Here is a 9,657-nt window from a genome sequence, read left to right as displayed (position 1 = left end):
TTTTTATTCATTAAAGAGAAAAATCCCTGATGTTTTACCGCATGACATGTGGTGATAACGAACAGTGGTCTAAATCAAAATTCCAAAGAAAAAATACAAAACAGGACCAGAGCAAACACGGACCTCTTAAACAACTAGGGGTAGGGTCAGTTGCCATCGAGGAGTTAGAATCCTCTGCTGACCAGTCACACCTGCAGTGTGCTTTTTGTCGTAGTTGGGTAAATGGAAAAATCCGTAGATAATACATTATTGTTATATTTCATTGAAGATGTACACGCTGTGATAAATTAAATTTCTGATTGCTTCTGTCTTGCTCCTACCATGTAAGCTTTTCATAAACATACCGATGTCATTTGATATTTTGTAGAAATTTATCCTATAATACCTTCTTTTTTTTTTTAAACAAATAGAACACTTGAATAATAAATCTCGAAAAAACTCTACTCTCGGCTGTTTTGATCAATGTTGTTATTTCTTTTGCAAAGTCATTAGTGGTTTTATTTGCAAAACATAAAGCCATTGCCGGAAGATTATAAATTGATAATTTTACGATCAATTGGGTTCTGTGAGATTTTATGACGACATTCTTTAAACCATCTTAGCCAAAAAGCATGTTGACCTATTATATAAATTCTGAGCTTAACTTATCTTCAAAGTACTCATTAGCGGAGTGTGATAATAAAGTCTTTTGTAAATATTTTCTTAATCACTATGATTAAACGACTTCGTCAAAGGACCCTCTTTCTAAAATTGATAAAAGTTAAGGCTCAATTATTTTTCATATTGTGGATTTAGGGCAATGCATGTCTTATAAAATCCATTAAGGGAAGATACATTTCTAAATCGAGGTCATTTAGGATGATCAAAGCTCAATATTGCAGTATAATGGAGAGTACTTATAAAGAAAAGCTGAGGTTTATTTCAAAGCACGTGGCTTATAGATCACATTACATGTAAATAGAATATTGCCAAAAGGGAAGTGTCATATAAAGGCAGAGATAAACTCTCTAGATAAAATTTATTTCACTTTTCTTCTTTACATGTTCTCATTTAACATAGATGTCCATACATGTAATCACGTAGAAATGACATTTCAAGTTAATAATATGCGCTGCATCAAATTTAATTACAGTTTTTGATGGTTAAATTCTATTTTTCGTTTTGTTTCTTTTTTATTGCTGCTGATTCAGCATCTTTAACGCCAATGCGTAACTAAGCATCTAAATCTCTGCTAATTGCAAGTAATTAGCCCCCTTTAAAAGTAATGTATTTTCAATCAACCATTTATGCTATCAGAAATCAACAAAATCAATACTAATTGACGGGATTATTTGTTGATGTTGTTCGTCCTTATTTCAAAATATTCAATACTTGCCCATTTTTTTATAACAGGTTCCTTTATACTAACTCTTACAATGATTTAATATTATGAATACTGTTTAAGCTTAATAACGATATCTTGGAATATTGATAGACATCAATCTAATCAAGAACATTGACACATAATGTGCTTTCTTTATAGACAATACCCTTACTCGATCTGTTTTTTTTCTTAAATGAACAACGTCCTCGATATCAAAGGGCATTGACAAAGTTCTTGAATTTGTAAGGCCCTAAATCATTTGATCAAACATTTTCAAATCATTAAATATGAAGCGTATTGATCAAAAATGAAATAATGTAAACGAAGCCATGCGTATGACTACAAAACAATAACAGCAACAATATTCAAAATAGATGAGTCTTCAGCTGATGTAGAGCAACTGAACTGAATTTAATAGATTTAACACAAATATAGAGTTGAAATTTGAACCTGCTGAATTGAAAACGAATGGAACATGCAGGCGATGGCTTGTGATATTATTCACTCAGGAGCAGGATTCGTTTTACCGGTAACTTATTTTATTGTGACTTAGATCGCTGGAATATGCATATATGCAACTGGGCATAACCAAGCAAGGAGACGCGATTGTGGACGAAATTAGCTGATAGGTCGACAAACAATTGTAGGTACATGTACGTGCGACTTTGGATAATGTTGTAGTACCTAGATAATCAGTGATGTGCTTAAATGGTATATCTGCCTCTTGGAATACACCGAAGGAGGTGATGCACTACTCATGGGTTTTCTTTACGATGTTTTTTCTGATGACCGATCATATACGTCTGTTAATTTAAAACTCATCGTTACTAAATTTGAACAGAAGTGTTATCGTAAAAAGTAAATAGGCCTACATGTTCAATATAATTTTTCCTGGAATTGGAAGAGCCAGTCTTCCCATAAAAGTAGATTGTTGATCTCAAGCAGACGAAATCGTGGAAAGACGCTTAATTTTCTATTTAGTGAATGAAGTAATGTGTATTGTTAATTTTTGAAGGTTAAACTGTCATTTTTTTTTTAATATTTAAACCGTTGTATTGATATTGCTGACAATTAAACAGACACAACTTAACATTTTGTTGACATTGTATAGTTTGAAAATTCCCGTTCTATAAATTGTGTTAATTAAAATAAAATAGACTACCTCAGTTAGATTTGTATCTCTTGTTCTTCTACATGTAGGTTACAATTTTGTCAAAAGATAGATTGTCATTTTAATCTAACAATATAACAAACCTCTTCTAAATTTAAAACCAAAATAAAATAAGAAAATGCATGGTCTACCTCATTCTTCATGTAATACATGAGGGTTTTTCGGAAATTAATGAAACATTTCCTCTTATTGATTTACATGTAGGTAAAACAGATAAACCCTTAAGACTTCACCAAAACGTAAATCAGGATAGAGTATATCAATGTGAAAAGTTTCTTGTCCATGGCCTTATTGGATCATTCCTGGTAATTAAGCGGATCGACGTGCCTTTGTCCAGTGACCCGTCGCAACCGCAAACTTTTCGCGACGTCATTTTAACGTTTCCTATTGCTCCTGTGATTTAAATACCTTATAAAGGAACAGAAATAAGAAGAATTGTTCGTTATTTCTCATTTTTTGTTATTTATTATAAGGTGTCATCATTTACATTTTCTCTCATTCGTGATTTTTTGTGGAAAAAATTTGTGGAAAAAAGTTAAGTTATTTTTACCCAAAAGTCGAATAACTGTGCAAGTAAGTCGCCTGCAGTCATTTTGTACCTATTTTAGAACTGTTGGGCTAGTGTGTAAAAAGTACTTGATATTTAGTCCCTTTGTCTTAATTCTAGTTTAACAGTAAAAAAAAAATCGATGAACTGAAGCTTTTTATCATTTGTCATCGTATAGTTTTTGTTTCAGCAATTGCGTGGCCTTAAAAGTCTTCTACTGAGTTCAGTTTGATGTATATTTGTTGCACCGTCTTGACGTCAAAATTCAATTCAAAGTCGTTGTCAGATTTTTATTGCTTGGTAAATGTATTTGTACCATATCCGTATTTCAACTCGAACATTCGTCAACCTTGATCAAAAGTTAGTCGCAAAAGTTAGCGAAAAAAAAACTTATTTAATTTGATTTCTGTTAATCTACGGACCACTAGAAAATAGACGTTTAATTTTTTTTAATCTCCTATTTCATGTCTGCGCCGGATACACCGACCACCGACTTGCTTATCTCCCGTCGTAAACAAAATATTCTTTAAATAATACTTTGTTCAATTATTTGTTGGGTATCTTTAATGTTTATGCCAACTTTCACCAAAATTCTTCAATTATAAAAAGAAAAAATCGAGTTGTCTCGATAATTTCCGAACAACCCTCGTATGTATACACTTATACTCGTACAAACGCAAAAGTACAATATAACTGAATACAGTTCAAGATAACAAAAAAAACCATTGCAAGTGCAATGCTATTTATTAACTAGCATTGGTTCCCTGCCATTGTATTGATGATTTAAAAACAAAATGGGAAGGAAATAAACTAAATAAAATTCCATGAGATTAATTACTATTACCATAAATATGATAGTTTAAACAAAATGTTGTCTTTTCTGGAACATTTAAATGAAATTGTTATTTTTATGGAGGCTTGATGGTAAACAAAGAAGAAGGTATAATCTAGTTCAATATATAAAAATGCAAATATGATATACCCTTAAACTGAAAAGTGATTTAAGTTTAATGAAAATATACAAAAACCCATTAGTGAAGTTCCCCCTTTATTTATTTGACTTAGTTTTGCATTAAAGCGAATATATTCACTTATATAGGCCTATAATGAAATATGTAATATGTATTTATCATTCCAACATGATATTTGTGAAAACATTGAACTCAGAAATGAAAAGTCTCCAAGGTGTTCGGGCATTGGGACTTAGGAACGATAACTCTTACCTGAGGAAATTTCATACCAAATAAAATTTAAAATATTTTTTGTTTTTATTTGCAATGATTTTCATTCAATTTTTAATGTCACATTTATTAAAATACATTTTCCCAAAACATCAAGCAGCTTCCTCAAATGATTTGTTAACAGAGTAAGAAAATATGAAAAATTATGTTTTCGGGAAATACTAAAAAAATTGCAATAATAACATTTTTGAATGTAAAGAAGTGTTATATTTTTTTAGATGTCCGATGGAAATATCCATCATATGATAAAAAAAATTCTCTCAATTTATTAATAGTTAACTTTTTGAAAATTATTTTACAAAAACACGAAAAAACAATAAAATATTCTTTAAAAATGCCCATAGTATCCCTATCATGACTTTAATATTTGATAAGTATACGTTTTGTGGTCTTCTATTGAAAATTGGAATAAACTGTAGGTGTATAAAGCAACCTTAATATAATGGATTGAAATAGCATAATTAAATGTTATAATATAAAAATCAAATGTTCGGAACAGCTGCAGAGAAAGTTTCCTACTTTAAAAAAAAACCACATGAAAAGTTGTGTCCTCTGATAAGTTTCAATAAAATATGGATAATTGCACTTTTATGACGTCAAAATTTATCGTTTGAAAGTCTAATGAGGAGATACTTTATATATATATATATATATATATATATATATATATATATATATATATATATATATATATATATATATAATTTTGGCATATTTTTGTGTAAATAAAAGCTGTACTCTATGTAATATACATATAAACTATTTTAAAAAGGGCAATACATGACTGAAACTGTATTTTCTTTTAAATCTAAAAATTTCAGAAATTACATATATCCCTTCTTCTTGAGGAAATTTATGTATTCAAAAAATAGTCGAGCCCATCCTTTTCATTGAAGTAATCATTTAACACATTTCTCGGGGATATGTACACAGAATTAACAAAATGGAAAGAAAAGCAAAAAATACAATTATAGCGATTTTAAACATCGATCTTGATATCCCTTCTTGAGCCTCGGTATAAACGTTTCCATCGAAACGGATTTCTTCTGTTTTCGAGAAGGTATCGGGGGTTCTAGATAGACCTAAGATGCAAAAAAAAAATACTTTATTCAAGTAAGGCTTACCTATATGGATGGAAACTGGAAAAGCGTTTATCAAGTTTTCCGTAAAACAAACGACATGTCCATATTCTTATAATTATGCAATCGATTGTATTTTATTCTAGAAAAGAAAAAAATACCTACGTATGTATTTTTGGAATTCAATATTCAGTTTGAACCCATGTAAACACGTAAGTCCGTCCATTCTACAATATGGAAAAAATACAAGACAATTTATCTAAATATAAAAAAGAAATATCAAAATATTGTATAATTATATTATTTCTGACCTTAACTCCGGTAACAAATTTGAAGAATTGAATATGAAACTCTAGACGTTCAAAGCATTCAAAACGAAGAAAAAATTAATTTTACACCGAATTCGTCTAAAAATACGTTTTCCTTTTATCAGAAAACAATCGCAATTTCAGCTTAAACCAGTGTATATTTATCCGATACATTTCAATCTAGCACTTCCTTTGTCCTGGATTTTTGGATAATATTTCCAGTTTTGTCGCTGCTGACAAGCTTTCTACGTTTTGTCTAATCCTTTTTTCTCAATAACAATGTTTTGATATTATGGAAATTAATCGTACTCATACGCAAAACATATAGATAACTCTTTTTGTGTCTTAACAAAAATGAGACCAATTCAGCTCTCTCTGATCAGAATCTAGGACACAGTCAACTATGGATTGAAACGATGGTAGTGCTTATTTTTATCTGGTTACGATAAATTGACTGCAAAATACTAGTCATTAGATAACACCAAATAAACCAAAAAAAATTATAAAAAAGAAAAAAAAAAGAAAAATAAAAACAAGATTAGCTTTCTTCTCGTGTTTACTTTCAACTGTTTGGTCATTGGCTAAAAGGGAATCTTATATCTCTGAAGAAGGTTAAGTGGTCAACAAATTAGCTATACGGTTTATTTTTCAAAAGATTTTTTAAGCCATAGACTGTCATTTAATAAAGAAAAAGAAAAAGAAAAAATCCGAATGTTTTAGCTTTAGAAATTGAAAAGTTTCCTTTATCCGTATACACAGATTTCCTTCTTAAGGAGATTAACATTGTCTACACATGACCATCACCATCTAGCCATCTTAAGCTCTGTTTCGAGTGCCTATGTCGAGTGCCTATGTCGGAATTTGTTTTCAAACTGGACCACAGTGTCTGTATTATTGGCGTACATTATCACTTCCGGTAAATTTTCATTATCCATAACTAGAAATTAAACTGTTTGCCACTATTAAGACTTAAGAGATATAGCTTAGGCGGGCTTGACAATACAAAATGAAATATATTATTACAATGATAGAAATGAAACATAAAATGAATATGATTGACGAGAAAATGGGAAAATAAAGTATTTATCATATATAATAAAGGCTTCTATCTAACTCTAAGTGCTCATTTAATCCTTTCTGTAAAACATAAAAATGAGCATTAATTTTTGGTCTAATGAATGCAGGTTAGCAACCCTCATAGCTCGAAAAAAACACACACCCAAAAAACCCCCTGTTTTATTGTTAATCTCTCTCTCTCTCTCTCTCTCTGTCTGTCTCTCTCTCTCTCTCTGTCTCTCTCTCTCTCTCTCTCTCTCTCTCTCTCTCTCTCTCTCTCTCTCTGAGAAATGTAAATATCAATAACATTAATAATACAAGTCATATATTTTCGATCAGTACGTTTGAGTGAAGGAACAACTGATTCCTCTACATACACATGTACATTGAATATGGACAATTTTACTACGATTACGTAAAGTCAAACGTAAGTCTGGGCGGTCTGTGAAGCTCTGAATACAGCCTAAATTCTGTTCAATCACAAAATAATCCATGAAAACGCAACCTTAAAAGTACAAGTTAGATTTGTAATAGACATCAGAAACGATGCACACTAAATATTATCTATCAAAGGTACATATATATATTTAAATTAGAGTTGACCAGTACAATGCAATTGAAAGCAGTGTGTTTTTATTAATTAATGGAATGTATTTTTTAAAAGTAAATTAAATTCGAACGCGAGCAGATTGCTTTTTAACTGATTCGTGTAATATTTTTTTTTATTATAAATCACAATCAACTTTACCTAATATAGAGGAGAAAATTACATGTAATAGTGGAGATACAATATGTATATGACCTTTTCGCCGCATCAGTTCTACTTTCAGACGTTTCTTCCAGGCACAGAGATGAAATCCCTGCACAGAAAAAAAAAATTAATAAAAGTTTTTTTGATAAGTTTTTTTTCCGGACATAAGGGTTTATGTGTTGCTAATTAATCACCAATCAATGACTATTTCCTTAAAATAAAAGGAATTATTAAGTCCTTTGCAAATCATACAGTGGCGGATCATTCAAACAATAAAATGCTCTCTTTGGTGATTCATGAGGGATATGAAGGTGGCGAGATTACAGAAAAAATACATAACCCGCGTTAGCGGGTTATGTTAGAAATTTTTGAATGTTCTTAAGGTCCAAATTCTCCGAATTTCTTGTTCGATGTCTGCTGCGTTATTAGGGTCTTCCGTTTCCAACGGAAGACCCTTTTGTTTTTCTTCGGATTCTTTTTCATTATTATTATTCTTCCTCTGACTTTTTTTGTGGCTTATATCTCAAAAACTATTCAACCGATTTCCACGAAATTTTCAGAACTTGTTTGGTATCGGAAATACTCGAGGTTATTAAAATTTGAACTTATGACGTCACTTCCGGTTTCAGAAATTGACGATTTTGTAAATTTTTAAGGGTCATTTTGTCCACGCATCTCCTCCGAAACTAATCAAGATAAAAGCTTGAAACTTTCAGGGATTGTAGATAAATGTATGTAGATGTACCCTATTGCCTTCACTTATGAAAATTGTGCAAGGCTTCGAAGCTCGCCAGAAACTGAAAATAAGCACCAAATTTTTCCACGAAATTTTAGAACATTTTCTGTAATATCTTTTGATGTATACATATTTTGTTAAATAATGTAATGCAAAAGATATTTATTTTTGCTAGACCTTTAATTTGATATCAAGGAAAAGGGGCTGGCCCCTCCAATTAGGGGCCAGGGGGGCTCTAAAGTCTTCTTACAATTACCTTTTACTAAACAATAATTTGTTATTAATCATAGAAGCAAAAATGTTTAATGTACATCTGTTTATCTATACAGTACCATAGCTAAGTCATATATTACGTAATTAGGGGTTTCAAGGGGCCAGAAGTTCAAAACTTTGATCATTTATATCGGAAAAAGGAGAAACATTTTGAAAAGCAATATAGAACAAAAGTTGCTCAAAATAATGTTCTGTACAATATGTCATCTTCAATTTTTTGTTGATGGCCCCATTAAGGAGTTTAAGGGTCGGCCCCTAAAACACATTTGTACAGATATCTCGAGAACGGTTGACACTTTGTGAACACTTGTTGAACAAAATATGTTTATATTTGCAATACCTTTAATTTGATTTCAAGAATAAGGGGCTGGCCCCTTAAATTAGGGGCCAAGAGGGCTCTAAAAGCTTCTTACAATAACTCTTTACTAACAAAAGTTTGTTATTAATTATAGAAGCAAAATTATTCACTGTACAGCTGTTTATCTTTACAGTACCATACCTAAGTCATATTTTAGGTAATTAGGGGTTTCAAGGGGCCAGAAGTTCAAAACATTGATCATTAATATCTGAAAAAGGAAAACTATTTTGAAAAGCAATGTAGGAAACAAAAATGTTGAGAATAATGTTCTAAAGAATATGGCAACTAAATATTTGTTGTTGGTGACCCCGATAAGGAGTTCAAGGCTCGGCCCCTAAAACAAAGCTGTTCAGATATCTCGAAAACGTTTAACAATTCGTGAATACATGTGAACAGAATATGTTAACATTTGCAATACCTGTATTTTATATATAAAAAAAGGGCTGGCCCCTAAAATAAGGGGCTAAAAGGGCTGGTAAGTCTTTTGTGATAACTTTTTTGTAAGCGATAATTTGATATTTTTCATTAAGCAAAAACAAAAAACTTTTTAAGCTTAATCTAACGCTGAAATTCGTTTTAAAATCGGACCATGAACTACAGAGAAATTGGGGGTTAAAATTTGATTTTTCCGGAAATTTTGATTACGCGTTCTCGGTTTAAAAAATAGCGTTAAGTTAAATGTAAAATTAATTCGTACCAAAAATAATCCTGTCAAGTCGTACATGAACACATTCGGGTTTATTTTGTTAATACATTCTTGAAATCCAAAAGGTT

Source organism: Magallana gigas, chromosome 10 (genome assembly GCF_963853765.1).
Source record: "Magallana gigas chromosome 10, xbMagGiga1.1, whole genome shotgun sequence".
NCBI lineage: Eukaryota > Metazoa > Mollusca > Bivalvia > Ostreida > Ostreidae > Magallana > Magallana gigas.
This window is presented reverse-complemented; position numbering follows the sequence as displayed.